Source organism: Leptonychotes weddellii, chromosome 9 (genome assembly GCF_054177405.1).
Source record: "Leptonychotes weddellii isolate Sample4059 chromosome 9, ASM5417740v2, whole genome shotgun sequence".
Taxonomy (NCBI): Eukaryota; Metazoa; Chordata; class Mammalia; order Carnivora; family Phocidae; genus Leptonychotes; species Leptonychotes weddellii.
In genome coordinates, this window is record NC_138377.1 from 30,017,813 (window position 1) to 30,033,069 (window position 15,257).

Sequence of the window (15,257 nt, forward strand, 5' to 3'; positions counted from 1 at the left end):
GCAAATGTCTTACAAGGAGTATGAATCATTTTTCTAATAAACTATTAAGAAGTTTTTCAGGTATTGATCTCATCAGTAATGTAGAAAGCTGAGATTCAGGGAAGTTGACAACTAACTCAGTATAGCCACAGTCTGCCAAAGAGCCAGAATTTGCCCTTGTCACTTCCCATCCCTCAAGTTTAATGCCAATCCCTTTGAGTCACGGCCTCGAACGGGTAAATGTCCCGGGGAGGGATATTGCGAGTGGACACCTGGGAGAATTGGGGGTCAATGTTCAGATCAGCGGGGACTCACATGCTTTTGATGTTGCCCGGATCCTTGTTACCTCTTCAGAGCAATTAAGCTACGACCACAATAGCATTACTGGATTCCTGTTCTGCACTGTGTTCTTGTGGTCTGGCAGGTGTCCAGGTCTTGAAGGAGCAGACACAAGTCTGGGGACAGAGTTAACTTGGGCCTAGTTCTAATCCAAGTCCATTTACATCCTGTAAAGGAAATGATGTATTCAGCCACGTTCTCCACTTGAGGGAAGAAGGAACATGTGGCTAGTTGGATGTAATCCAGAGGACTGACTTCATGGGGCTCTGGGCAGGAGCAATATGGTGAATGATTTCAAGGAGAAAGTCCAGAGTCCATTTTCCTTCCCTCCACCACTTCTCACTCCTCCACACTCACCCATGTTTATCCATACTCCTTAACGGTAGTACTGGAGACCCTCAGACCCTTCCCTTGACGTTCTTGGATTTCTGGGACGTCATCCAACTCCATTCAGCCTGCTTATCAAGTGGCAGGACAGGGAGTGGGACCCACTGAGCCTAGTGTCTTCCTAGAATAAGAATTTGGATTTAAATAGTAAAAACTCAGAGATAGGCTATGGTAGTAATTTTCCCATTATACCAACACCCCAAAGGGCACTTACTGGGTCAAGAAGAGGCCCCCGAGCAACCAGTTCTCTGCTCAGCCCCTGCATCTGAACACAAACATGCAGGTCCAGACAAAGTACTCAGCAGTGCCAAGTTCTTTTTTGTGTCATTGGAAACCCCACTCTTCTTCCCTCCCTGTCCCCAGACCTGTCTACTGTCTTCCCTGGAGGAGGTCACAGCTCTATATACCCAACATAACAACCCACAGATAGGAAAGAAAATCCATCAAAGATGGCATTGCTTCCTTCCTAGGTATGTATCTTGCTGAAGGACATAAGAGAAAGCAAACCTTGACCTAAGCTGTGGGCAAGAAGGAGGGGCAGAGTCTTTTGATAAATTTGCATATACTCATCAATTTTGAGTCAAGGTGGAGAGTTTTCTTTATAGAGGGTGGTAGAGAGAAAGCCAGGTCATGGAAACAGCTCCGTGTCATAGAAGGCAAATAATCACAGACCTTCCAAGGCACCAGAGGTACAGAATTTAAAGCTAGGAGCAGGGAGGAATGCTTTGTTGTTATAGACCATTGTGTATTGTTCTCATGGCTACGTGCGTAGGTCTCAATCTCTTTACCTGTGTGACCCTGATCTTTAGCACAGTACATTAATGTTTGTTGAATTGACTAAAAAGTTCCTTGAAGTCAGGTCAGTCCTCACAACAGCACAGTGCTTGGGAAGAGAAGACACTAAATACATACTTATTAATTAATTAGCATCTGAGACTAATAGGACGCCTAATTGAACTAATTCCCTAGACAACTCAGAGTCCCTGGGATCATCAACCTCTCAGGCTTATGCAGCCTTTCCTGAAGATGGCAGAGTTCTCCTAGAAGGGTCAACGCAAGGAGGGTAAAAAGAATTGAAACAGGTTTTCTCCTACCCTTGGTGATGCGATCTGCACACCCCACCCCCACCCCTACCCCACCTCCAAGCTGAGTGGCCTCAGAGCCAGCTCCTAAGGCAGAGACCTTTTGCCTCAGATCTACAAAAAGAAAGATTTTCCCACTCTCACCCATCCCAGGACCGAGTGGGGCCCAGAATTGGGACTTGGATGAGATGTTGTGATAGAAATTCTTAGCCTATTAGTGTTGCCAAGTCCCAAGATATCCTTCTGCAATCGTGGTGTCTGGCTGAAGTTTCTCTTTGAACTGATAACAGTGAAGTTGGGAGAGGCACACAGTGCCCCGCCCCCCCAAGGCAGAATGGCTTAGATAGCAGCATAAAAGCTTTTAGTTGCAAAGCCTTCTCAAAAGCGGGCTCCCCTTAACAATATCCCTTTGTCCCTCCTCAGACGACTAAGCTCCTTGTATCCTGGCAAAGGGAGGCACGGAGGGGAGGTGACCAGCTTGGAGTTTAGTTTCTAATCTCCAGGGCAGAAATTCTTTCCAATTTGCCCAGCACCTGGGCTGACTGCTGAGTCGGAAATGAGAGCAGCTGGGGAGTGGGGGTAGCTCTCTCCATGATTCCTAAGTTTTATAATGAACTCTGTCTCACCCTCCCCACCACTACATTTACAACCTTCGCAGTTAAACTCAACACGTAGAAGTATGAAGCAGTGTAATTTTAATGTATGTTTTCATATTTTCACTTCGATTTCTTTTAGCATTAGCCTTTCCCCACCCCCCTAATTTACTGCTAATCTCATGAAACTGCACTTATTTCCAGGGCTGTCTTCGTGCACACACATTAATGTCTTAATGCTTTATGGATGAATTCACATTATCACAGAATGGTGAGTTCTTCATTTTCAGGCTCGAGGTGTTCATGAGTACTGAAAAGTCCTTATCTGTTGCATTTTCTTTTTGATGACTAAAAAAAGAGAGAGGACGTGACTTTTAAATACCAAAGAGGAACACACACACATTATTTTGAGAGCTCTGTGAAAGTTCATACCCCTTTCCCACATAGACATATGGAGAGCAAAACTTCTGATAAATCTGCAGGTAGTTGAGCATTTCCCTGGGGTTTAACTCCTCTTCCCCCTCTACTGGTACCCCTTTTCCCCTTTCAGAGGCATTTTGTGAACATTTGAGGACATTCGTAACAACCTTTTGCAACTCGCTTCCCCTTATCACAATTCACCCATTCCTGAGCACAGCTCAGAGTTGGAAAAGTCCATAAAACATCTGCCTGTTTCCAGTTCTATACCAACCCCAGAACGAGCAGTGACTTTATTAAGCAAACTATGCCTTCCTGTCCGGGTACTTTTCAGAGCTTTCTGCTACTTTTTTGAGGCTTTTGTGTTTCTCCCTTCACCTTCTTTCATAGCTAAGAGCTCTACCAGGGCACTGAGTCAGGTGCAACTTCCCTGCACTGTCTACTTCCCCCATGGCATGGACATTTGCTGCACGGGGCTGCGTAGCAGCCTTTGGCCTCCTTTGGGAAACTGCTCTTTGATTTCTCTCTCACCGCTTACCTCTCAGTCATGATGTGGGTGCTGGTAGAGCCCATGTCAGAGAATCCTGCCGGCCCTTCCTGGCCAAGAGGTGGATGCCTGACTCAACTTAGGTAAGTTTGCCTCTAACAGGAGCAGAAGTGATAAAAAGATTGGAGTCCTGGGCACCTGGGTGGCTCAGTCCATTAAGCGTCTGCCTTTGCTTGGCTCAGGTCGTGATCCCAGCGTCCTGTGATGGAGATCCGTATCGGGCTCCTTGCTCAGCAGGGAGCCTGCTTCTCCCTCCTCTCCCTGCTCATGCTCTCTCTCACTATCTCTGTCTCTTCTCTCTCTCCCTCTCAAATAAATAAATAAAATCTTAAAAAAAAAAAAAAGATTGAAGCCCAATTGTTTAGCAGCAGAGCCCTGAGAAGACTCTCAATTACTTCCTACTACCCGGGGTTCCCAATGCTGTTCTGGTTCTAGCCTTTTTGAGTTTGTTTTGCCATCATTCCCTTCAAATCTGTGAGCCGTCTGATCATATCCTTCCAAGAAATTCTTTTCAGACTTAAGATAGCTAAAGTCGGTTTCTGTTCCTTGCAATCAAAGACTCCTAAATGATGCAGGTTCACTCTTTAGTCTATGACCCTTCCTTCTTATTTCCAGAAGGGACCACTACAATTTTCAAACTCCCGATGATTGTCTTGACCTCCTCTCATACTGCTAAGACCGTGCCCATATTTCCTGAAAGACAAGAACTTCTCTGCCCTTCTACTAAGCAAACCATCCATAAAGGGGTTGCTCTTGTCCACCACAAGCAATTTTCTTGATGACTTACAAGAGAAACAGAAAGACTTCCTGTATGCTTGTTAGGATCAGTGGCCTGAGGTTTCTCCAGTTGTCTCTTACCCAGCTGGTTTTCCTGTAAAGCTGGTCCACATTATTCCAATCTTGAGATTGCCTTTGGCTTCAATGCTTCCTCGGCTCCTAACCCAGCTTTCCTGTCCCAGCATCTGGGATGGACTATGCAAATACATGTACTATGCAAGAGACAGTTCTCTCTTGGCCTCCAATTTCCATGCTCAGGCTCCCTCCCAGGTCCTTCCTTTTTTTTTTTAAATATATTTTTTAAAGATTTTATTTATTTATTTGACAGAGAGAGAGGGAACACAAGCAGGGGGAGGGGAAGAGGGAGAAGCAGGCTTCCCGTGGAGCAGGGAGCCTGATGCGGGGCTCAATCCCAGGACCCTGGAATCATGACCTGAGTCGAAGGCAGACTCTTAACGACCCAGGTGCCCTCCCAGGTCCTTCCTGATCTGGCTATGGGCCCGGTCCCCTCACTGAAATCACCCTCTTGAGCCACAGCACTCCTGACTTGTGGTCAGAGGGCAACCCCCAGGAAACCAACTCTCTCTAACAAGTATACAGAAATCTTTCTGTTTCTCTTGAAAGTCATCAAGAAAATGACTTATGGTGGACAAGAGCAACCCCTTTATGGATGGTTTGCTTAGTAAAAGGGCAGAAGAGTTCTTGTCTTTCAGAAAACATGGCTGAGAACCTAAACTACTCAAGACACTTTAGAGACTACAAGGACACTTGAAAGACTCTCTTTTTCCCTACCTGATGGTAGAAGAGAGATGTGGCGAGAATTATCATTAACTGCCTACTATGGCAGGGACTTTTCACTATGTGGATGTGCCTGACAATATGCTAGATATCTAAAATTATCTTATTTATGCTTATGACAGCCAGGGGGTTGGGGATTATTGCCATTCTATTCTGTAGATTAGGATCTAGCCTCAGAAAGTTTAAATAAATAGCCGTAAGACCTCTGGCTAGGATGTGGAGTCTGGACTCAAATCCAGCTTCCTTTGCTAAGACAGGAAGACAAAGGAGGGGCTGCCATCCTTCGGTGTGTGTTAGCACAGTAGAGCTTGGTTTGTCCCATGCCTTCCACCTGGAATCTGTACTGGAACCACTAGAGTTACTATGACTGTGCCTACCTTCACCTGGCGTCATTCTCCCCACCCCCTCCCACAGCACGGTACGTTGGTCTCAGCATTCCTTGGGTGAAAAGCCAGGGGACCCACCATTGCCACAGACGCTCTTTTTAGGTCTGCTTCTGGTGCCGACTGCTCTGCCTGGTACATACCCAATCTTATTCGAAATTTTCTAGGTGCAGACAGACATAAAGGACCTTGGATGGAATGTCAGAAGACCTGAGTTTGACCTGCATTCTGCCTTTACTAGCTGTATAACCTCGATCAAACCATGCAATCTCTCTGAGCCTGGATTTCCTCATTTATAAAATGACGGTTAAAATAGCTGCCTTACCCAAAGAGAAAACGATATGTTAGTTTTAAGTCATTATATGAATTTTTGTTAGGAAGCAATGATTCCTAATTTAGGAATGAGGAAAACCCAGATTGTGCAGTTAAGTCCATGGGAGAGCTGGATAGAGTAGAGACCGGCTGATGCCAAGCCTTGTGCCTTGGTTTCTCACCCTTCCTTCTTCTTGATTCTGTAACTGGCAACTTGGCTTCTACACTAAGGATGAAAATATTAATATTATATATGAAAACATTTTCTTTGATCTCAAAGTTTATTTTTTGTCTCTGATTTTGAAAGAAATTTAAACATTTTTGTGGGCCCTAAAATATCATGGGCACTAGGCACTGTACATGCTGTCCATTAGGATAAGTCCCCCGGAATTCAGATCGTCTGCCTTAACAGCCCATTCTGTGTTCTGTGCAATGCTGCCTCCCAGAGCCAGGGAGGGAGCCGAGTCAGCTCCCAGCCACAGACTGAGAAGCAGAGTGGGAGAACTGGGCCTCTGAGGCAAGAGGGCACAAGGGGGTGGGGAGTGGGAAGAGGGCACAAGGGAGGTCCTTCTTCAGTAGGTGGGCTTTGCTGCCAGACTAACCGAAGCCCCTTCTTGCTAAAGTGTTCCTGAGAGGGGACTGTCTCCTGTCTCTCTGATAGTGTTCCAGGGACAGCCCATGAGCCTCGCTGTAGCTCCAATCCCTTCTGCCCACTCCCTGCCTTACTCCCAGCAGAAAACACTGTCCTGTTATCGAAGGCCCACTGTGTATTGAGGACTGTACATGGATTATATTGTTGGGTCATCACAACATACTTATTTTTTTAATTAACATATAATGTATTATTAGTTGCAGGGGTAGAGGTCAGTGATTCATCAGTGTTATATAACACCCAGTGCTTATGACATCACATACCCTCCTTAATGTCCATCGTCCAGTTACACCATTCCCCCACCCCCCTCCACTCCAGCAACCCTCAGTTTGTTTCCTGAGATTAAGAGTCTCTTATGGTTTGTCTCCCTCTCTGGTTTCGTCTTGTTTCATTTTTTCCTCTCTTCCCATATGATTCTCTGCCATGTTTCTTAAATTCCGCATATCAGTGAGAGCATATGATAATTGTCTTTCTCTGATTCACTTACTTTGCTTAGCATAATACCCTCTAGTTCCATCCACATTGTTACAAATGGCAAGATTTCATTTTTTGATGGCTGTGTGATATTCCATTATATATACACACCACATCTTCTTTACCCATTCATCTGTCGATGGACATCTGGGCTCTTTCCATAGTTTGGCTATTGTGGACGTTGCTGCTATAAACATTGGGGTACAGGTGCCCCTTTGGATCACTACATTTGTGTCTTTGGGGTAAATTCCCAGTAGTGTAATTGCTGGGCTGTAGGGTAGCTCTATTCTCAATTTTGGGGGGAACCTCCATACTATTTTCCAGAGTGGCTGCACCAGCTTGCATTTCCACATCACAACATACTTATGAAAGAGGAAACTAACTCAGGGGAGCTAAGAGCTCTTGCTACTGGATCCACATGGCTGTGTACTTCCTACACTGGTTTGAGAAATCCAATATAACTCCTGCCCTCATGGAATCCCAGTGCTTTCCTTCTGGAAAGAATGATTTAGCCAGCCTAAGAACTAGGTGTGGATGGGATGGCCTTAGAACTCCTTGTCCATATTGCCCATCCCTAGCTGGAAACACCTTTGTTGATCTTTGAATATCTTGGCTAGGGACAGGAGGTTGACGGAGGACCCACAGCCCCATAAAGCAATTAGAAGACATAGGATCAGATTAGGTTCAGGTAGTTGGAAAGCAGCCCAGCTTCTCACCCAGACTGGGGGAGATTAGCTGGATCTTCAGGTCCCTTTTCTTTGAAGACTCAGTGCTGCTCGGGACCTGTGAGAACCCTTTGTCACTGTGGCATGTGGGAAAAACAAGTTAGAGGGCTAGGAGAGATCGGGCCTAGGCACACCTAAGGTCTGTGTGTGAATTAGAAAAGGACACCTGCCCGCTCAGAATGGACTGTTTACAAAAAGACAACCTCAGGGATCATTACCTATAAATTAAACAAACCAAAAAAGTCCTTTCCTCTTGGCTGCCATACGCAGTGCCAGAACTGAGGCTTGGAGTGGGGATAGGGTTTGGATTACATTCCCACTCCCTGCTCAGCCCCTATGCAGGACCTAGGACCTGTCTGATATCAGGGCCCTCTCACTCATTTCCCAAGATCCATATTCCAGAATCTCCAGGCTTTCCAGATGACATCCATTATTTTTTTTCACCTTCTAAGAGAGGATATCTAGACTGACCTCAGAAAGAACAACCTGTGTTTAATCTTTTCAGTATAAACCAAATGTGGGCCTTGGAGCTTCAGACCTTGCCTTAGGCAAATTCCTTAATTTCCAGAGGCCTCAGTTTCTCCATCTTGAAAATGGGGACAACAAAAATGACCTGGCAGGACTGATTCAATGAATGGACTGCACAGAACACAGTGCTGGCACATAGTGGGTCTGCAACACCACGTGGTCCGTGGCCCTCAGGTGGCGGAGACCTGCAGGATGCCCACAATGGACGTTGTACGCGCAGTCCCCACAACTCCTGCAAGCTGGGAGGTGAGGGGCGCGGGCCGGTCCTCTGCCCCCGGCTCCTGCGGACGCGTCGGCTGCAGGCGGGGAGGCAGGGGCAGGGAGCGCCGAGCACCTCTGCACTGCAGCCACCTGCGCCACGGCCTGGGCCGAGGGAGGGCGCGTTTCCAGGCGCCCGGGGTGCGGTCGACTCCCGGAGGCGGGAGGCGGCGGGGCCGGCGGCGGGGTCGGCGGGGCAGCGGACCCAGCGGGCGAGCGGGCGAGCAAGGAGTTAAGCGGGGCCGGAGGCAGCGCGCCTGTCAGACGCGAGCATGTGCAGTTTGCACAGCATCCGTACTATGGGTGAGTGCCGCCGCCGCCGCCGCCGGGGGCTCGGTTCGGCCCGGGCAGCGGCGGCTGCAGCCCCCGGAGCCTCGCGCCGCCGCGGCGGGCGCCGACACACAATGCGGGACTAGGCGCGGCGCGGGAGGGCCGGCGGCGTGGGGGAGGCACGGCCGGCAACCCGACGCGGGGGGGAGCCGGAGCTCCGGGAGTGGGGGCGGGGAGCAGGCGGCGCAGGAGAGCGCCCCGAGTCCCGGCGCGGGAGGAGGAGCGGGAGCGAGCCGGGAGACGGCGCTCCTGGCCGCACCTGCACCCGGCAGGCGGCCGGCCCTGCCCTGCCCTTGCCCGCAGCCTCGGCCCCGCACCGGTAGGTGCCCCCGATGCCGGCGGAGAGGCCTTTTCGCCGCCGGTAGAGGTGGCCGCGCGGGGCGGGCAGCGCCGAGTGCGCGGGGCCCGGGGATGGTGCAGTGATGGGGGAGACCGGGCGGCCGGGCTGGGGGGTTCTGCCCGATCCCTCTTCCTCTTTGCTTTCGGTTTCGAAGCGGCTGCCCCGGCTGGAGAGCGAGCCGCAGATTAGAAGGTGCGCCCGGGCTTGGCTTCCCTGCGGGGGGTGGGCGCACAAGGGGGCGTGTTGGGGAAGGGGTGCACGTTGGCAACTTTCCCCGCCTGAAACAAAGGTGTATGGGGGGGGGGGAGGAAGGGGCCAGCGGGGATCTCCGACCCGGAAGGTTGACATCCCCCCCTTCCTCCGGGCGGAGAGCACCTCTGAGGCCGCCTTGGGAGCGCGGAGGGGGGCGCCAGTTTCAGTGGGAGCTAGGGAGCCAGGGCATGGGAGTGAGAAACACCGACCCTCCTGAGTTTGAGGCTGAGGACTTTCCTGAAGGGGATGGAACCGTGCCAAGAAGACCCTGCCGCCTTCTCCCCAGAGTGCATGGAAAAACTGGGTGATGGTGGACTGCACACCTGGGTGTCCTCTCTTCTCTGAGTCAGTGCCCTGAGGCCCGGCCCAGCCGCCTGGCCGTCAGCTCTCCATTTGCCCTCTCTGATTCGCGGTCCTCCGGCGGGAGATGCAGGGTTGAGATGGGGACCGTTACAGCCCTGTTCATGGCAAGGGCAGGGAGACAATGGTCACTTTCCCAGGTGTCTTCCTTCCCCTCTTTCAGTGCCCGGTCAGAAGCTTTCCTTCCTTCCTCTCCCAGGTTTCCTCGGGGGTAGGTTTGGTTGTCTCAGGTACCGAGCTTAGGGCGCTAGGCTGTTCTGATGCCACTTCAAACCCTCCCTGGAGAAAGAGATCAGGACCCCAGGGAGCTGTGCCAGAGTAACCTTGGGGGCTTTGCTCACCAATTCTCCTGTGTTCTCAGCACCGAGTAACAAATGCGCTGTGACTCTGGCCTTTGGGCTTTGGTTATATTACCACCTGGGTTTCTCTCTTTGCTATAACCAGGAAGAAGCATAAAATATAGGGCTGAATGGCTTACCCTGGGGGTGGTATACTGTTTTTCTCTCTAGAGAACAAATGGGCCGGCTTCTAGGTCGCTGGTGTCTCCAGCCCCAAGCTGGCTTGCATGTGACCACCAGTTTCCATTCTGTGGCAGGGCTGCCCCCATTGCCTTTCTTCCTCTTAGAAAGGACGGCGCTGTGAGAGTTGGGTTTTCCCCTGGTTGCGGGGCAGAACTACATCTGCTTGCCTGTGGAGACAGAAGGCACTGAGGGTGGTGGGGAGCTGGACTGTTGGGTGCCTCTCCTGCGTGCTCCTGTAAATGGGCTAATGATACCAGTGGTTGGGCCAGGGTAGGCCATGTTGCTCTGGAGACATGGATGAGGTGGGCTGGGATGAGGTTTGGCCTTCCACCCCAAGGCTTTGAATTGGGGACAGAGAGGGGTAACTGGGAGACAACAGGTCCTTGGAGGCCAGATGACAAGCTGATATAATGTTGACTTTGGCCATTCAAAGGCACTGGAGTAAGGGAGGTTCCAGGACCGGTGAGGGGTGGCAGGAGAAAATGAAGTCCCCTGAGTCCTACATGTGTGGTGGAAGTCAGGTGCAGGTGCTAGACCAGAGAGCACCACCAGCCAACTTGTAGGGACCTTTCCCTTCTAAATGGGTAGGGTTGATTATTGCTCAGCACCCCACTGGGTTTATCCCAAGCTGTTTACTCAGAACTGAGAGTAAGGATATGGAGGCCTGACCTCCCCACCCTGGGTGGGGACTGTTCCTCAGATGTACTGACAGTCCGATCGAAAACGATACTCCCCTGACTCCCTCTCTTAAAGCAATGAGGCATGAAGTTCTACATTTGTAAATGTAAATGACCCAAGGCTCCTTGAAAGATGTGAAGCAAGTTAGCGAAACTTACACTGGGTTTATTTCACTTGTATCAGATTTATATATTGTTTCTAAAGCGAAAGGTGTCATTTTGCAGGAAAGGGCTCAAGTACAGCTTTTGTGATAGGTAAAGCTCCGCGCTGGTTGTAAAAGCGTAGTTTTTAATCGGAAGGCACTGCAGCACGCAGGCTGCAAGCGTTTTTCTTTGGCCTCTGCTCTCCGGACATCCTAGAACTCCTTCCAAGTAGGATTTCCCCCGGTAGACAGGGTCCAGCCTGGACATCAGGGACAGTCACCTTTCAAGCTCTGAGAAGGGTCTCTGATGATGTCAGGGACTCTGATGTTACAAGTTGAGACCTGGGTACAGGCAGTAAAGTGAAGCCATTTGGTCTTATCAGAGGCCATATCAGATCTGGCTGTCCTTGAGGGAAGGGAAATCTAAGCCCGCCCCCCTTCCCCCCGCACAGCCGGGCCATTTTCAAATTTGTATTCCTTTACTTTCCTCCTACCTTCTCCCCTCACCCCCGATTTATAGGCAAGGTGGTTTGGGTTTTCTTTTTCTTTCTTTCTTTCTTTTTTTTTCTTTTATTGCAGGAACATTCCTTTTAAGGTGTGGATAATTTCTGTCTTGGCAAACTCTCAGCTCCCTTTGTGGCAACACCTGGCTAAGGAGGGAATGTCAGAAGGGATGTCAGGAAGAAATACAGCCTTTCTGGCCCGGTCTTCTGCTTGCTCTACCACCCTGTCTCAGAAGTCGGAGGCTTTGTATTTGAAAAGTGAAGCGGAAGCGGATTTCTGGGGACGGGCTAGGAGGCCACACTTTTGGTTATGGTTTCCCTTCAGGGAAACTGAGCCACACTGAGAGTTAGGCCAGTGGCTGTGGTGTGTGTGATGGTCTATGGGGGGCAAGTTTTCCTTTCCTGCGATTTCACCGTGTTTGAGACTCAAGCACTAGAGGAGTCCCTAATAAGATGAAGACCCACCGCTGGAGTTTAGGAATCCATGTGTTTGGTTTCTGATGCCCATGGGTCTCAGACTCTGCACTGTGGGATGCTCCATTGCTGCTGTGATTTAAGGAAAAGGAAGTGGCTGTCACCCCTGCAACTCACATCCCTGGATAGAGCTGAAGCTGAATCAGTCAGGTCTCATTCCCAGATAAAAAAGGAGGGTCTGCCCTCTTGCCTGTGCTCACACCCATCCTGCAGGTGTGGGCTCCTACTCTCCTCCACTCAAGGCTGTCCTCAATGTTCATTTTAACATCAATCCCCCTATATATACATTTAGTGGGGTTGAGGCCACAGAGTGGTATTGGTCCCCTGCTCCTTCAAAGGATGGTTCTGAAAGGTAACTTTCTACCCTCCTCTGATGTTGGTGTTTCTATCTTTGGGGTTGGTCACAGTCCTGTCTGGCAATGTGAGGAGTAACCGAAGTCATTGCCAATTTCTGTTTCTGACCATCCAGCTGCCCATTATCCTTTACTCTGCTGGCTCCCCAACAGAGAGCTTGATATCCTTTCAGGGCTCTTGGCCCCAGTGTGACTGGTATTGTAGAAGGGACAGCGTCCTTGAAATTAGGGCCAACAGTGTACACGGACAGGACTTGGGTCTCAGGTTGCTCCTTCCTGCTGCTCCATCCTTTAGAAGCATAACAGTTTTAAAAGAAATAAGACTTGCATTGTCAAATCCTAACCTCATGTAGGGAGAGCTAATAGAAGGGGGGTGGGGGCGCATAATCTGAGAGCATTTTCTGCCATTCCTTTCTACTTTGGAAGCCCCGCCTTCAGAACACACTGGATTAGCCATTTCTGACTGCTTCCGCAGTTGAGCTTGAATGATGAATGCTTTCTAGCTGGTTCATTCATTCACTGTTTCCTTTCAGTTTTTAAGGGGCACCCCATCACATGAGTTTCTGGAATGGTCCGTTTCCATCAGAAAGGTCACTCACCCTGAGTTTTCGTTAAGGCCTCGATACCAGCCCCGAGGATCTAGGGATGCCAGCCAAGAAGGAGATTGAAGAGCCACAAAGAGAGGATTCTTTTCTGGACTTCTGAAGGGTGATTCATGCTTCAAGATAAAATGTGCTTCCTGGGCTCCACGGTTTCAGTGCTTGCACGGGCGGTGGAGGGACGGACCCAGGTGCATTGAGAAGCCCACCTTATAGACAATAATCGATGTGCTTTGGAGCAATGGTGGGGACCTATTTTAGCCTACTGCCAAACCCTACCTTCTTTTTTATAGCCATCCTTGGCCAGATCCCATTCTAGTCTGTAGGTCCCCCCTCCCTCTCATTCCCAATCCAAAAGGCCTTTTGAAAGCCAGGACTATGGCCGCCAGGGTATTGGTCTTACTTTCAGCTCTCTCTTAAAACAAATATGGACGAGAAATATGTCAGCACTGGGTAACACAAGGAGCAGCTCCAGATTTTTGTTTTTCTAACTGTGTTTTTGCCTGCTACAAACAAGGGAATGACTTCCATACGATGACCTATAGATTCCTTGAAGCTTTCGTAGCGCCTACACAGTTTCTAGCACACGGTGAGTGCTTGTAAATCACCAGCTGTGGTACATGGATGTGATCAGATACTCAGATTTGTGTATCTGATCACAATGATGTCGTTTGTGCAGGAGCCGATGGTTGGCAAAGCCTTCCAGAATCAGGAAAATCTTGGATCCCTCCCTGATTCACTTGTGTGATCTTGGACAGCCGATTTCAGCCCTCTGAGCCTTAATTCCACAAATGGAGCTTCGGCTGGTTTCAGTGATCATAACAATGATAACAGTGACAGCCACCATTTATTAAAGACTTACCGTATGCCAGGCATTGGGCTAATCACTTGACATATGTTCTCTTTCTCTCACGGCAATGAGATAGCTACTACTAATTATCCCCATTTTACAGCTGGAAAAACTGAAGCTCTGAAAGATAAAATGATTGCACATGTCACACGGCTAGAAGTGCCCAAACTGGGATGTGAGCTGGGAATCTGTCTGATTCTGTTGTGTTCTATAACCTTGGATCAGGGCATGAAACAAGTCTTGAGGAGAAAGTTAACGTGGAGATAGTGTCAGTAAGATAGAAGAAGGAGAGCTGATGTGGATTAAACACAGCTAGTTAAAAGGAGATGAAAGTACAGATTCTTATTTGAAAAACAACATCCCAATGAATATTCGGGAAGGAGAGAGAGGTTGGTACCCTGCACTGAGGAAGTAGACCAGATGGCCTGGGAGTTACTATAAGGGGAACAGACTCTCTGCTTGGCATAGGAATGTATCTCATAAACCCCATTTCATTTTGATGCCAAAATTTTTCTCTCACTGAGCAGACTCTCTGGGCAGCGTTTTTCTTTCTGTCACCCTACTGCCACTAGTCATAATGGCTTATCTTTGCAGATTCTTCACTCCAGACCTCATCCTCCAACCTGGTTTCCGGGCCTTCCCCTGCTCATCATTAGAGTCCAGCTGTGGAGACCTGATTCTGACTCTGGGGTCCCAGGTATACTCTGCAAAGGGTAGCAAGCACTGGACTGTCCTGTTCTTCTGAGAAAGTATTTGTGGCCACTGAGTGTTCCCTTCAAAGTCACGGGTTAGTTCATTGAGATGATTCTCATAATTTTCATCCATATTTGTTCCAGGCAAATTAACTCTAAGGCTCTTCTACCATTGTGAAGTGTTTGTGGAAGAGGAATGAAGATTGAGGTGGTGGTCTGGGGAGGTAAGCGGACCCCACTTTGAGAGTTAGCATGATGGTGTATAATGGAGCATCATCCTGGGGGGGCAGGGAGATTTGGGTTCTCTTGGCTCAGTGACTCCGGCCACATGACATGAGTGCTTTGGCCTTTCGTTTCCTTATATGTAAGATGAGAATGTTGAAAGAGAAATTCTATAAATCTCCTCCAGCAGTAATGCTGGCTGACCCAGCAGAGTCTGGACGATTTGGTCCTTTCTCAGGGAATAATTCAGCTGGTCTAGAATTGTAGGAAGTTGGAGCTGGGAGAACAGAGGTGGGGTTGAAGGAGAAAGAAGCCAAATTAAGGGACAAAGAGCAGGAGTTAAGTCCCTTCTTGGGAAGGGGGACTGGGTTAGGTCATTCCTCCTTTGACTGTTTAAGTGGGGCAGCTGAGAGGTGGCATCTCTTTACCCTGTATTCACCATCTCCTATCCCTGAGGAGCATGCCTTGTCTCTTGTCTTAACACTTAAACTTCACACTCCCCTCATCCTCCAACTGTCCCCTACCGAAGGCAGCAGGGAAGTTGTGTTTTGGTGTATGTTGCACATTCTGCACTTGATTTGGCAGACTCCAGGGCATGGTTCAACCCAGAATCCACGCCCCAGCCCCCCAATCCAAGGCTCCGGGACCTGGGCACTTTGACCGATGCTTTCCAGGTGACTCGGGGTTAGT

The 15,257-nt window shown here is 49.3% G+C and overlaps 1 protein-coding gene, 1 long non-coding RNA gene and 1 other non-coding gene across 18 annotated transcripts in view; 1 reads left to right on the top strand and 2 right to left on the bottom strand.

Moving 5' to 3' along the window:
* The window catches only part of LOC115942756 (uncharacterized), a 300,514-nt gene that overhangs the window by 203,708 nt on the left and 81,549 nt on the right, over positions 1 to 15,257 (bottom strand). The gene's annotated exons all lie outside the window — the stretch shown is intronic.
* Positions 2,462 to 3,415, bottom strand: LOC145723250 (uncharacterized). The gene is made up of 2 exons (XR_014148174.1): positions 3,336 to 3,415; positions 2,462 to 2,728 (listed from the first exon to the last, which is right to left on the bottom strand). It is a non-coding gene; the product is annotated as an uncharacterized LOC145723250 (long non-coding RNA).
* LOC102734675 (uncharacterized) overlaps positions 8,445 to 15,257 on the top strand; it is a 34,185-nt gene continuing 27,372 nt past the window's right edge. For 2 of the 6 annotated variants that reach the window (XR_014148416.1, XR_014148417.1), the window contains exons 1-3: positions 12,632 to 13,392; positions 14,248 to 14,350; positions 14,490 to 14,569. This is a non-coding gene — a transcript (uncharacterized LOC102734675). Of the gene's footprint in view, positions 8,555 to 8,754; positions 8,901 to 8,993; positions 9,114 to 12,631; positions 13,393 to 14,247; positions 14,351 to 14,489; positions 14,570 to 15,257 lie in introns of those variants that run through there. The other 4 variants (XR_014148414.1, XR_014148413.1, XR_014148415.1 and 1 more) reach the window with 4 other exon arrangements.